Raw genomic sequence first — 13944 nt, 5'->3', positions numbered from 1 at the left:
TCCTTTATGCTCACTTTACCATTTCTTTTGCTCTGTATACTGAACTGCAAAGTAAAGTTAGGATAAACTTAGAAGAATGGAAATAGGCTTTTGCATATTTATAAAGGAGGAATACGCAAAAATAATCCATACATTGTCTAAAATACTGCATTCTTTCAACCCAATATGGGAACTGTCTCTTGGATTTGTGAACTAGTAATGAGTACTTGAAACAATAAATTAATCTACATTGATTATTTTCTAAGTTACTAAATACTTATTACCAAGCAAAATCTTTTGTACAAGATGTTTTTTTGTTTTTGTTTTTGTTTTTACAAGTAATGAGAACCTCCATATTTCATTCTTTAGAGAAAGCCTTCACTTTTCTTTGGAAAAGAGAGGGAATATGATATGTTTTGGATTCAAATAATAAGCAATTGCAGTTAACATAATTTTTCACTTTTATGGTAATTTGTTGCTATAGCGTCCCTACAGAATAGTGTGGGACAAAGAACATGGGACTGGAAGTCCTTAAAACCTGGCTTCTGATTTGAAACCATTATCTGTTTCAGCCCTTTGGACCTCTGTTTCCTTGTCTGTCAAGTGAGAGGCCTCTTCTGTTCCCAAAATCTTTTATTTCAACTATGTTTTCTTTCTTTGAGTTTATTATTTTTGTTTTATATAGAACCTTAAAAGCATGGAAGGGAAAAATATTGTTCTGAATTCAAGTTAGATTTTTGGAAATAGGACTTCTAGATTGAAATCAGATTCTGATTGAGAACTTTATTAACAATTCATAGATGAGAATAAGATGAGAAAACACATGTATTTTACTTTCTGGTAGAATGGGAGCAAAAAAGACCAGACAGTGGCATGAGAATTAAATGGCCATTCTAGTATATTTTGGTATCCAAGGAAAGTCCATTATATAATTGCAATCCATTGTTATGTTATGAAAGATTTATTTATTTGAGAGAGAGAGCATGAGCCAGGGAGGGACAGAGGGAGAGGAAGAGGGAGAGAAAATCTCAAGTTGACTCCCTTCTGAGTGAGGAGCCTGACACGGGGCACCATCTCAGGACCAATGAGATCATGACCTGATCAGAAACCAAGAGTCAGACACTTAACTGACTGAGCCACCCAGGTGCCCCTTATGTTGATCTTTTACTTTGGGATATATTGTGAAATTGTCCCGGTTTCAGGATACCCATTTTTTTCCCCTCTCTCTGTTTATTTTTCTTGTAAAATATTTGATTAGTCCCCCCAATTTAAAAATAGTACATATTAGGGGCACCTGGGTGGCTCAGTCAGTTAAGTGTCCAACCCTTGGTTTCAGCTCAGGTTGTGATCTCGGGGTCATGGGATTGAGCCCCGCATCCGGCTCCATGCTAAGCTTGGAGCCTGCTTGTGATTCTCTCTCTCTCTCTCTCTCTGCCCCTCCCCTGCTCATGATGCATGTGCATGCTCACAGGCTCTCTCAAATAAAATAAATAAAATAAATAAATATTACATAGTGGTGTAAGAATTTGTATTCCTGCTGCTTACGAGGTTCTTTCTGTGATGGCTGGTGCTGAGACACAAACCCACTCAACGTAGAAGGTGGTTCTTGAGAGGCCAACTATGGCTTCTCTTTGGAAATATACATGGCTTTTAAATTTCCCATAATTTTCCCAGAAAATTTTTAAATGAAATTTCTCCTTTTCCTAGAGTTTTAAATGAATGTTTTTTCTCTAATAAATGTTTAACCATCTGTCCTTATAGTTCTACTTCGTTATAGAATTGCATATTCTAAAAATAATTTCATGTAGTTATTACTTAAAATACTCCAATTATAAAATAAGCTAAGACTATCATCTTGATCATAAATCTAACAAATTAATGTGGCTTACAAAAATCTTGAGCCCTATAACATATCAGTGGAAAAGTTGTTTTAAGACAGGCTAATTGGTTATTGATTCTGCTCAGTGTACAGAAAAAGTGGTTTATGTTTATAAACACTAGTCTGTATCTTTCATTCATTATGTCAACAAGTATTTATTGAGCTCTCGACTTGCACCAGGCCCTGTGCCAGGTGTTGGGGGGTAAGGTGGTCAACAAAACAGACAAAACTCTCTGCCTTCATGAAGCTTTCATTCCTGTGGGGGAAAGACAGATAACAAATAAATAAAATGTAAGGAGGGGATTAGATGATAATAAAGACTAAGTATAAAATTAAGGTAGAAAAGCATATTGGGCATGGTGTTGCAATGAGAAATATGGGTGTCATGGAATATCTCCTTGAGAAGGTAACATTTGAAGAAAGACCTGAAGAAGGTGAGAGAGTTAGCCATCTAGACATCTGGGGGAAAAGCATTCCAGGCAGAGGGAAGAGCAACTCTCAATGTTCTGAGGCAGGAGCATGCCCGGCATGTCCCAGGAGGAGCCCAATATGAGTAGAGGAGAGTAAGAAATGGGGAGAGCAGGAGGAGATAAGGTCAGAGAGGAAACATTGAGATGACATCATCTAGGACCTTATAAGGACTTTGTCTTTTACTATGAATGAGACAGAACCACTGGAGTGTTTTAAGCAGAAGAATGACATGATCTGACCTACGTTTTAAAGGATCAAGCTGACTATTATGCTGAGAATGGGCTGGTGGGGGACAAAGGCTAGGAGACTTTTGCAATAATCCAGGCAGGTAGGATCATTGTACTAAACACTACAGAATTCCAAGAAGTATCATTCACCCCACAATCTCTGAATGGTGTTTCCTGTAATGAGCAGTGCAGAGTGCAGTTAGGGGCCCTATGGACAAGATTACTTGGACCAGCGTAGATGCAATGTGAGTGGGAAGAAATGGTTAGTCAAGATATATTTTGAAGGTAGAACTAATAGGATTTGCTGACATAGTAGATATGGGATATGGGTCAAGTATGATTTTAAAGTAAGATTTAACTTCACGAATTCAGGTTCATTATACCAAATACCGTTTGCTAAGGGGAAGTAGCTCACATTCATTTTTTAATTCAACAAACTTTTGCTGAAAGTCTATTATGTAGTATATTGTCCCAGATTCTGCAGGGTAAGGCTTTTGTTTTTTTAAGGGGGGAGGGGCATACAGAGAGGGAGAGAGAGAATCTTGAGCAGGCTCCATGCCCCACGCAGAGCCCCAGGTGGGGCTTGATCTCACAACCTTGAGGTCGTGACCTGAGATGAAATCAAGAGTCAGACACTTAACCAACTAAGCCACCTAGGCGCTCCTTGCAGGAATAGTTTTATTTATTTATTTTTTAAAATATTTAATTAATTAATTTATTTGCCAGAGGGGGGGGGAGAGAGAGAGAGAGAGCACAAGCAGGGGGAGCAGCTGAGGGAGAGGGAGAAGTAGGCTCCCCGCTGAGCGGGGAGCCCAATGTGGGGCTTGATCCCAGGACCCTGGGATCATGACCTGAACCAAAGCCAGCCGCTTAGCTGAGCCACCCAGGCGTCCCATTGCAGGAATAGTTTTTAAAGTACAAAAGTAGCAACAACAGAAAATCCTGCTCTAGAAATATTTATAACTTAGTTTGTTAGACAAGGCCTCTACAGATAAAAGAACCAAATAAACAATAGAAGAACCAAATACTGTGTAAAGCAACATAAGAAAAACTATGACAATGGGACTAATAAAATGGGATATATATATATATATATATATATATATCTACAGTTCTCCTCTAGGGAAATGGTCCAATTTGGAAAATAATTTTACGTTTGTCAGGATATGCCTGTATTTCTGATTGCTATACTCCTCTTATCTATTCAACAGCTCTTTCACTAGTTTCCAATAGTAACATGACTCATGTGTTTCCTATTCAAAATGCTGGACTAGATATGCTGTGTGGTTGACTCCTGTTCCAGATGGAAGTATAAAAAAGTCTTCATGTGGGGGCGCCTAGGTGGCTCAGTCATTAAGTGTCTGCTTTCAGCTCAGGTCATGATCCCAGGGTCTTGGGATCGAGCCCCGCATCGGGCTCCCTGCTCAGTGGGAAGCCTGCTTCTCCCTCTCCCACTCCCCCTGCTTGTGTTCCTGCTCTCGCTATCTCTCTCTGTGTCAAATAAATAAATAAAATCTTAAAAAAATAAAAAAATTAAAAAGTCTTCATGTGTGAGGTAGGAATTACCTGTTTCGTGTACTATTTTCTTGTTGATGTCTTAGGTCATATTGCTCACAGTTTGATTGAGAATTCCAATCTTACCTTGGCCCCTAGTTCTTATTTGCCCAATTTCTGACTTGCAAATTTTCATACCTTGTCACCACTTATCTTATTTGTATATGTATATGTGCATATATATACATGTATATATAGTTATGAGGATTTTTGAGATCTTGTGGTATTTCATGCCTCACCTTCCCCCCCTCATTCAAAGCCATGTCTTGCTGCTTTCTGTTCTGTGATTTTCATTAACACAGCTTTCCTAAAAATAATGAGACAATGAAGAATATGAGTATGATAGTTAACATTTTTTTTTTTTAAGATTTTATTTCTTTATTTGAGAGAGAGAGAATGAGAGACAGAGAGCACGAGAGGGAAGAGGGCAGAGGGAGAAGCAGACCCCCTGCTGAGTAGGGAGCCCGATGCGGGACTCGATCCTGGGACTCCAGGATCATGACCTGAGTCGAAGGCAGTCGCTTAACCAACTGAGCCACCCAGGCGCCCCGATAGTTAACATTTTTAAGTATTGACTATGAGCTAGGCACGAAGTTATATGATTTAAGTACACTTTAAATGGAATCCTTACAACACATCTATCAAGTGGGTACTATCATTATCCCCATAAGGAACTGAGCTTTAGAGAGCTTAACATACCTGAGGTTACTCAGACAGAAAGTGGCAGAGCTAGGATGCCAACCCAGAGCTCATGAATACTACTATGCCACAACTTGTCCTTTTGTACCAGATGCATATTAAACATTCAGAGGGAGAAAAAAAGCCAATCCCAACAAATTTCTCTAAACTCTCAAAGACTCTATGTCTAATAATTATCTTTGTAATGTCATGGATTTATCATTAAAAATTTTGCCCAGTTCAAGTTGGAGATAACACTTGCAATACAGTCCTATTGATACTAGAGTTGGTTTTGCATGGCCCTAGATACAGATACACACACACACACACACACACACTGGATACAAGTTTAAGAAGTAGCAGTTCAGGGCGCCTGGGTGGCTCAGTTGGTTAAGCGACTGCCTTTGGCTCAGGTCATGATCCTGGAGTCCCGGGATCGAGTCCCGCATTGGGCTCCCTGCTCGGCAGGGAGTCTGCTTCTCCCTCTGACCCTCCTCCCTCTCATGCTCTCTGTCTCTCATTCTCTCTCTCAAAATAAATCAATAAATAAAATCTTTAAAAAAAAAAAAAAAAAGAGGGCGCCTGGGTGGCTCAGTTGGTTGGGTGACTGCCTTCGGCTCAGGTCATGATCCTGGGGTCCCAGGATCGAGTCCCGCGTCGGGCTCCCTGCTCGGCGGGGAGTCTGCCTCTCTCTCTGACCCTCCCCCCTCTCATGCTCTCTGTCTCATTCTCTCTCTCAAATAAATAAATAAAATCTTTAAAAAAAAAAAAAAAGAAGTAGCAGTTCAAAGTAGAAATGCCAATGGGACTTCTGTTAGACCAGCATCAAAATAAAAAAGAGAGGAGAGAAAAGGAAGAAAAGTAGCAGTGCTTATTGAGCTTTTCATGTTATCAGTTAATGTATTAAAATACTTATTTAACCCTTACAACAACTCTTTTATTATCCTCACTTTACATGGGAGAAAATTAAATGTGAAGAGGTTATTACTCTTACTTGGCAGATGAAGAAATAAAGGACTAGAAACTGAGATCAAAATCACATAGCTAAAGTGTCAAAGCGGAGCTGAAAACCCAGGGTTAGCTAAATTCCAAAGCCTATGGAATTAATCACTGCAGGTGGTAGACAGATTCTAGAGTAGCTACCATGATTTCTACCTCCTGGTACTTACATCTTTGTGTAATCCCCTCTCCTTGAGTGTGGGCAAACCTTGTGACTTGCTTCTAAACCATAGACCGTGGCAAAGATGATAGAATGTCACTCTTTCTCCCTAGCCAACTCACTTTAGAGAGTTTAGAGGCACTCTTCACCAGTTTGATGAAGTAAGCAGACATAATGAGAAAATCTACATGACAATGAACTGCAGGTGGCCTCTAGCCACTGAAGGCAGCCTCCAGCTGGCAAGAAACCAGGGCTCTCAGTCCTACAACTGCAAGAAAAGGAATTTTGCTAACAACCTGAATGACCTTAGAAGCAGATTGTTCCTCAGTCAAGCTTCCAGATGAAAACACAGCCTGACTCATGCTTTAATTGAAGACTTATGAGACCCTGAGTAGAAGACCAAGCTACGCTGTGTATAGACTCCTGACTCACAGAAAATGTAACATAATAAATATGTGTTATCTTAAACTGCTAAGTTTTGCTAATTTTTACACAGCAATAGAAAACTAATATACCCTGTTACCTTGGTTTTCCCTATGCTAGGAGCACAGTAAATTCTTAGTAAATGGTAGTTGCTATTATTATGATAATCAAAATGGAAATTTGAGTATCAGAGTCAAAGAGAAATGTAACAGAGAAATTTAATAAAGTTAAATAATTGTTTCCATTTTAATCAAGCAACTGCTTTAGGAGATAACAGATGATGGTATGTCAAAAACTTTTATATTACTCCCAACAATTATTGAGTGTATTATTATCACATGAAATATAAAATTTCTAGTGGTGCTTATATCCACATATTGTTTTACTGTCTTACACTATACTCAAAGTAAATTAGAAAGTTTCCTACATTAAGATAGTCCTACATAGATATGAAGACATAGTAAAACATAGTTTCAGGTTAACAATACTATTGTTATAAAGTGTGGTTTTTAAGTGTGTTATAAAGTGTGTAACATTTTAAAAAAAGATTTTATTTATTCATTTGCCATACAGAGAGAGAGGGGGAGAGAGAGAGCTAGCATGAGCAGGGGAGAGGCAGAGGGAGAGGGAGAAGCAGGCTCCTCGCTGAGTCAGGAGCCCGATGGGGGCTCGATCCCAGGACCCTGGGATCATGACCTGAGCCGAAGGCAGACATTTAACCGACTGAGCCACTCAGATGCCCCAAACATTGTAACATTTTTAAATAGCTTTAAATATGATGGATAAAATAATTCAGGGCATTGGATCAAAAAAGGAAACTGTGATAAAACTACTATCAGCATAATACTTTCAGTTCATGAATGTGTGTATATTTTGCTTATCAAGGATAGTTTATACTAAACACATGATATAATTATACATATTTAACTATAGAGTAGGTTAGAGGACTTGAGTGGGTTTCTATCTGATAGATTTAAGGTTTGCTATTGTGGGAAAAAAGACAGGTTAGTGTTTATGTCTAACTAAATTGCAAAATTTTTCTGATTGTATCTTCTACCAGTGCCCCCTTTCCCTTCTGTGTTTACATTGGCATGTGAATGTACAGTTTCTGTCAAACAAGTCATTAAAGATGGTGTTCGTTGACTGAATAGACACATTAATCTCACTACTGCTGCACACACAGATATGCACTGAGCATATAGTAAATATAAGCATAGATCTTCTATAGGTGTTACAGCATCAGAAAATTTGCCCATTCTCTCTCTAGTGAGAATATGTGACCCCAATGACCATAGCCATTCATAATTCTTAATAGGTTTAATAAATACTATGCCAAATATAGTGTTAGTCATATGGTAGCTAATATCTTTTTCATATTTGCTTCTTTTGAGGGCAATCATGATTTCTATCAGTTTTTCTTAATTTTTTGTCATCTGTGTTTTCTGGAAACAAACACTAATAATGGATCTATGCACATTTATTTGTGGTTTGGCTTTTCTAATGATTGACTCAATGAAATCAATCATTTCTAATGAAGTGATTCAAGAGATAACAAATGAACATATTAATTAATTTGAAATTTATCTAACTTTAAATTAAATTACTTGTCCAGTTAACAGGGTTTTGTTTTGCTTTCTTCTTGGCAAACTTTATCGTCAGCATTTATGTAATTTTCTGTTTAGATTCACGATTATGAATTGTACCGTGGCAAAGTAAAAGTAAACACCTTGTAATATCCCTGAAAGAATTAAGCATTTCTTCCTATGGCATGTTATCTACAGATGGATAATGAGGAAAGCAAACCAGTCTGTCTTGTTCTAGTGTCTAGGAGATACCTTGTGGTTATTATTTAATTCAAGTGCCAACTAGAGCAGCCTGGAATCTTTTTTGGAACAAGGTGGGGTATAAACACAAATATTTTTTAAAAGGCCAAACTGCCAGGTTTAAGGCAGCTTTTGAACTATTGTTGACTTCCTGATACAGGTTCAAAATATGGGAAATTGCTAAGTACATTTCTTAGTATAATCTATAGACCGATTCTAGACTTAAACTGAAATTATTTTCCTCTCTGGCCTTGGATGAAATTTGGTAAAGCTTTCCTTAATATTTTCATAATAAAAACTCATCTGGTTCTATATGAGATCAGGGATTTAGAAGGATTTCTTTATTACTTTATAGTTAAATTTATTTCATATTGGGGGTAGATATTCTTCCTCTCCTTACAAAATTGTAGAGAATGGATTGAATTTAGAAATACATAAGGTGAGAATTTCCTCTCAACTATTTTTGTTGCATCCTTCTCTTTTGTCCTCCCTTCCCCCCAACTTTAGCTCTTTAGTGGGTAAAATATTTCACAAAGTTGTGTTTGCAGTTTTCAAAGTGACTTCTTGGAAATGAAACTTGCATCAACTATTTTTCTTAATCCCCAACTGTAAGAGCCACATTTTCACTTTTGATTTGTTAAAACAGACTGGCTTATAAATGCCTGAAACTTTGGTGGATATTTTTAGGCAAGGAATAGTTTCAAAATTGAAAGAAATCCTCTTAAAACTGAGACATAAGCACAAATGATTGAGAGCCCTTTTTTCTCTTTTTAAAAATATTCTAAGACATTTCCTTTTTTGCAGATTGCTCTTTTATTGGATTAAAATTGCAAGCCCTCAGACACCAGGCTGAATTGTTATTACTGTTAACAATCACAGTGAGAAGGTATTAATACACAAGCACTTCAAGTGTCGCAGTCCAAGAGCAGAAATAACCGGTTTACGTGCCAGAATAGTGTGATAGATGCCTGGTATGAAGGCCTGGAACTAGGGCAAAACAGAGAACGACTCCGTGGGGGAAGGCATCAACAGAGAGACAATGCACTGTTTTCAGAGTCCAGTGGGTTGTTGGGGAGAGGATGACCTTTAACCTTTCAAAGAACATTTATTTGGGAAACTGAACAGCATTCACTTTGAGGGGGCGAAAGAAGTGGAATGTTGTGGAAGTATCTACTTTAATAGGTCCTGGGTGGGTTTAGGGACGTTCGGAGTCGGTTGGTCTGCGGGGTGGGCGAGCGCCACGCTGAGGAATCGCGGGCCAGTCCAGGACAGGCGGAAGGCGGCCTCTGGGTGCTGCTGAGAACAACTCGGGTGGGGGAAGGGTCGTGGGGAAAAGTAGAGTTCAGCGTGTTTCTGTCTTTGCGTGTAGGACTATCACAGGAGGCGCAGAGGAGCGGCGCGGGGTATTTCCCGGTCCCGGGGAAAGCCGGCGGCGCCCGCGCCGTGGCCCCTCTCCCGAGGCGGCGAACGCTCCCCCCGGCCCGGGCCGCGGCCCTCCCGCCCCGGCGGAGGCGCGCGGTGGATTGTGGGCTGGGGGCTGCGGCGGCCTCGCAGCGGCCTCCGGCGCTGTTTCCCGGACCGAGCCGGGCCGAGCCAGGCCGGCGGGGTGAGGGGAAGCAGTGGAGCAGGGAGCAGAAGCGCTAGGGGTAGTGGTCGCGGCGCGGCGCGGCGGCGGCGGCGGCTCCTCTGGAGGCCGGGGATGTGGGAGAGGCGGTGGCAGCAGCGGCGGAGGCGGCGCTGCGGACCCGGGGGAAACTGCTGGCTGACAGGACACCCGGGAGAGACGTGAGGGAGCCGCCGCTGCCGCCTCTCACCCGCCGCCTCTCAGCACAGGAGGCCCTGTGCTCCCCCCGGCCGACGGGCCAGCCGGCGCGGGGCGGGGGCGGGAAGCCGGGTTCGGGCCCGGCGGGGCTCAGGGCGGCGGCGGCCGCGGAGCAGCCTCGGCGCGACGTGGAGGGCTGGAGGCGGCGGCGATGCACTAGGCCTCGCTCTGGGGCGGCTGCCCGGGACCCGCAGGTAGGTGGCGGGCCGGCCCCACTCGCCCCCCAGCGCTTCGCGGCCCACCCTCACCCCGACCTCCGGTGGAGAGAGGGCCCGAGACCCCACCCCCTGTGTCTCCTCCCCGGCCCGAAGCCGATAGAGTTTCGGTCACAACTGACGGGCGCTGAAGCTTCCATTCTCCTCTCGGCCGCCTCCACCTCTGCGTTTTCGGTCCGGCTTTGGGATCAGGGCCGGCAGCTGTTCTCCCCACCTCCAGTCGGCGGCCGAAAACGCCGCTGTCCCCCCCCTCTCGCCCCTCTCTGGGATCCGGGCTTTGGAACTTCCACCACCCTCCTTAGATGACGCCCCCAAACTTTCCCTTTCTTTTTCCAGCCGGGCCCTTAACCCTCTTTTGAGCCTACTGGAATAAATAAATGGAAAAAAAGAAAAAAGAAAAAAAAATCGTTTTTCTTCCTAAGGAAGAAAAGGAAGGCTAACCCCCCCCAAATAACTCGGTGTTTTGCAGTTTTGACGATTTAGCTCGCAATAATTTGTTCAGTAATTAATTTTCTTCAGTTTTGCTTCTTTCCATCTGTGCATTGATAAAAAAAAGGAGGCCTCCCCTGCCCTCCTGTCGTTGACAAGGGAACTTTTGGCTACCCATTATAACTAACCACTTGGTCTGTCCATGTGTAGAGTTCAGGATGGTATTTTTAGAATTTTGACTGACCCGAGTTTACAAGTTTCGTTTTAATTCACTTTTAACCAGCTTTATTTTTTTGGCTTTTATTGAGTGAGGCGCCCCTTACTTTCGAAGAATTAAATTGTTTGGACTGTTCTGTTTTTTGTTTTTAATTGGCTCTATTTCTGGTTTGTCAAACCCCAGGGTAATCTTAATAGTAAATGCTTACAAGGCAAATGATACCATAATACAGTATGCTGAGAAATGCGTTATTGTGGTAACTTAAAACTGCAGATTTTGATGGACATTCAGGTTGACTTTTATAAATCTGGAGAGTTCTAATTGGAAAAGTACTTTGAGAGCCTTGATTTCTAAGCAGTTTTGGTGGAACAGATGGAATGATGGGATTTGTCTATATTTGTATTGCAGTCAGAGTCTGATTCCTAGAAATAGGTATTACTTGATGGTTCATAGTGGTGGTCATTGCTCATGATAGATTTTGGTAAAAATGATCAATATATGCAAATTTGGGGTGATGGAGAGTTGTGGTTTGGGGGATTAGATGTTTGCAGTTTTATTATGATTTGGCTATTTTTAAATTATGCTCTGTTAACTTCAGAATTATTACACTACCAGGACAGATATTACAGTTTGAGGATCATTTTTAAAAGAAAAATGTTGTAAGGTTTTCTTTGTAAAGAATGCATCACAGAATTATAAAGACTTTCCATGTTTTGTTGATAATACTCTTGTATTTTGTTCTTGTAGAGGTATTGCTACTCCACATTTGGCTTTCTGAAATGTTTTTCATTGTTTTTATGTTACTCAAAGTTTGTTAGGAAAAAATGAAATTTTTGTATGTTTTCTGGAAAAGTTAAAATTTATTTCTGGATAGGTATTAAGTTTGTATGTCAGAATTAAAATCAAATCTTATATAACTCATGAAATGGCAAACTTTGCAGAATTTCTTAATCACTTCCTTTTCCTATTAGTGAAAGTTGATTAAAATTCTTTTTTCCTGCTTTTAGTTTTTACATACAACTTTGAGTAAAGCACACTCATTTAAAGTGTAAAATTAAATGATTTATAGTATATTTACAGAGTTGTGAAACCATCATCATAATCTAATTTTAGAACATTTTCATCACCCCAAAAAGAAATCTGCTCATTAACAGTACTCCCCCATTCTCCCCACCCTACCCCCCCAAGCAACCACTATTCTACTTTCCATCTTAATATTTGCATGTTGTGATTCATGCATGTAAATGGTATCAGCTCATAGCTTTTTGAAGTGTTTCTTTTAAAATCAACTTACCTGTTTAAAATATTTTGAGTCCGAGAATAAGCAACTGATCACTGGTGTTAATAATCCATGTTCTAAACAACTGACATTCTATTTGGTTATATTCAGCATAGATTAAAGTGTGGAGAAAGAAAAAGTTAGCATGAATGATTTCAGTGACCTCAAGAGGTGGTCTGGTTAGCTGGGAGTCAAGTAAAAGTTGGAGTATCTTTGCCATTGAATATTAGGATATCAGGGTTAGAAAAAACCTTAACGGCCATCATCTTACTTCCTGCTTGTTTCACAAATAGATGGCAGGAACCATATAAATTCTGGAGTGGAAGCTTGAATTTCTAGGATGGTGGCTCAAGAACCACAGTGTGGCCATGTAAGGCAAGAAATGGGGATTTGCTAATTAGAATTGTTAGGTTCTTTTATGTGTGCCTGTGTTTGACAATTTACTAGCAGAGCTGGAAAAGAACTGGACATTTCCCCATTTGGGAATGGAGGGTTGTGGGGAGACTAATGTATCCACATGGATGAAATCCATCTTACAAAATCCTCTAAAAATGCTTTAATGTAAAGGAGGATGGTGTATACTGTATATTATTTAGGCAACTTCTTGTATTGTTACCATCTTGTTTTTAAAAATTCAAATTTTGAAGACAAATTAATTTTAAAGAATTAAGATTAACAAGGCTGATTATAGGCCTCCTTTTTCAAAGACCCAGGGCCCTAACATCTAAACTAATGGCTCTCATACAGTGGTGAATTTGCCCTCCAAGGGACATTTGGCAGTGTCTAGAAATGCTTTTTGTTGTCACAACTGAAGGTGGGATGCCATTGGCATGTAGCCAAGAATGTTGCTAAACTTAAAATGCACAGGATACATCCAATGTCATCCCACCCTCCCCATACAACAAAGAATTATCCACCCAAATGTCAATAGTATTGTTTTAAACCTGTGGTTTGCATTATTCCAGTAAGTGTCTAAGCTAGTGTTCTCAACTCCCACTAGGTGGGAAAATAACTCTCACTAGGTACTGTTTAGTATATTAGATTAACCCTTTAGGTTTTCCAGCAACTCTCTTTGCAGTGGGAGGCAGTTAAGGGAAAAGTAGAAGGCAATCTAATTATGACACAATGCAGATATTCTTTAGTCTGTTTAGGTATCTCCAAATCTGAAGAAAAAAAAATTTTTTTCCCCCTGAAAATGCAAAAGCCTTGTTTTTATTGCAGATTTGAACTATTATTATGTTTTGAATTGTTGGTTACTGGTGCATAGTTTTTTGAAATTGAAATAGATAAAGTAGTATTTTTTTTTTTTAATGTAAAAGTGATTTTTTTTTTCCTGGTGGCTTCAACTGCCAAAAAAGGAGAGAAGTAAGCTAACTTTTAATTAATTAATTACTAATATATATTGTGAATGTCCAAAAAGATTCAGAGCTCATATATGAATTGCATCTTTTTTCCTCATTCTTGGAGGCCCCACTTTTGATTCACTTAATTTGTTTTTTATTACTCATTTACTTATTTTCATTTAATTTGTTTTTAACAAGCTTAACTTGGTGATGAAAGAAGAAAAGATTGACACTTGGGATCACTTTTGCTGTTTACCTCTCTTACTACCTTAGATAAATTACTCAGTCTTTCTGAGCCTTGATTTTCTCATCTATGAGAAAGGAATAGTGATAATTCCTATATTATAAGGTGATTGTGAGAATTAAATGAGGTAATGTGTGTTTAGATGCTATGTCAACTATAAAACTGTAAGAATTAGTTACTACACCTGAAATTAATGTAATGT

At 39.9% G+C, this 13944-nt stretch overlaps 1 protein-coding gene across 4 annotated transcripts in view; it reads left to right on the top strand.

The window, feature by feature from the left end:
• The first annotated feature begins 9508 nt into the window (after positions 1–9508).
• VPS54 (VPS54 subunit of GARP complex) overlaps positions 9509–13944 on the top strand; it is an 85528-nt gene continuing 81092 nt past the window's right edge. For 3 of the 4 annotated variants that reach the window (XM_081833597.1, XM_081833596.1, XM_081833593.1), the window contains exon 1: positions 9513–10209. The gene's annotated coding sequence lies outside the window, so the exon portion shown is untranslated. Of the gene's footprint in view, positions 10210–13944 lie in introns of all 4 variants that reach the window. The other variant, XR_014149310.1, reaches the window with a different exon arrangement.

Source organism: Leptonychotes weddellii, chromosome 10 (genome assembly GCF_054177405.1).
Source record: "Leptonychotes weddellii isolate Sample4059 chromosome 10, ASM5417740v2, whole genome shotgun sequence".
Lineage (NCBI taxonomy): Eukaryota > Metazoa > Chordata > Mammalia > Carnivora > Phocidae > Leptonychotes > Leptonychotes weddellii.
The sequence above is the reverse complement of the archived record's forward strand: the minus strand, read 5'-3'. Positions and strand labels throughout refer to the sequence as shown.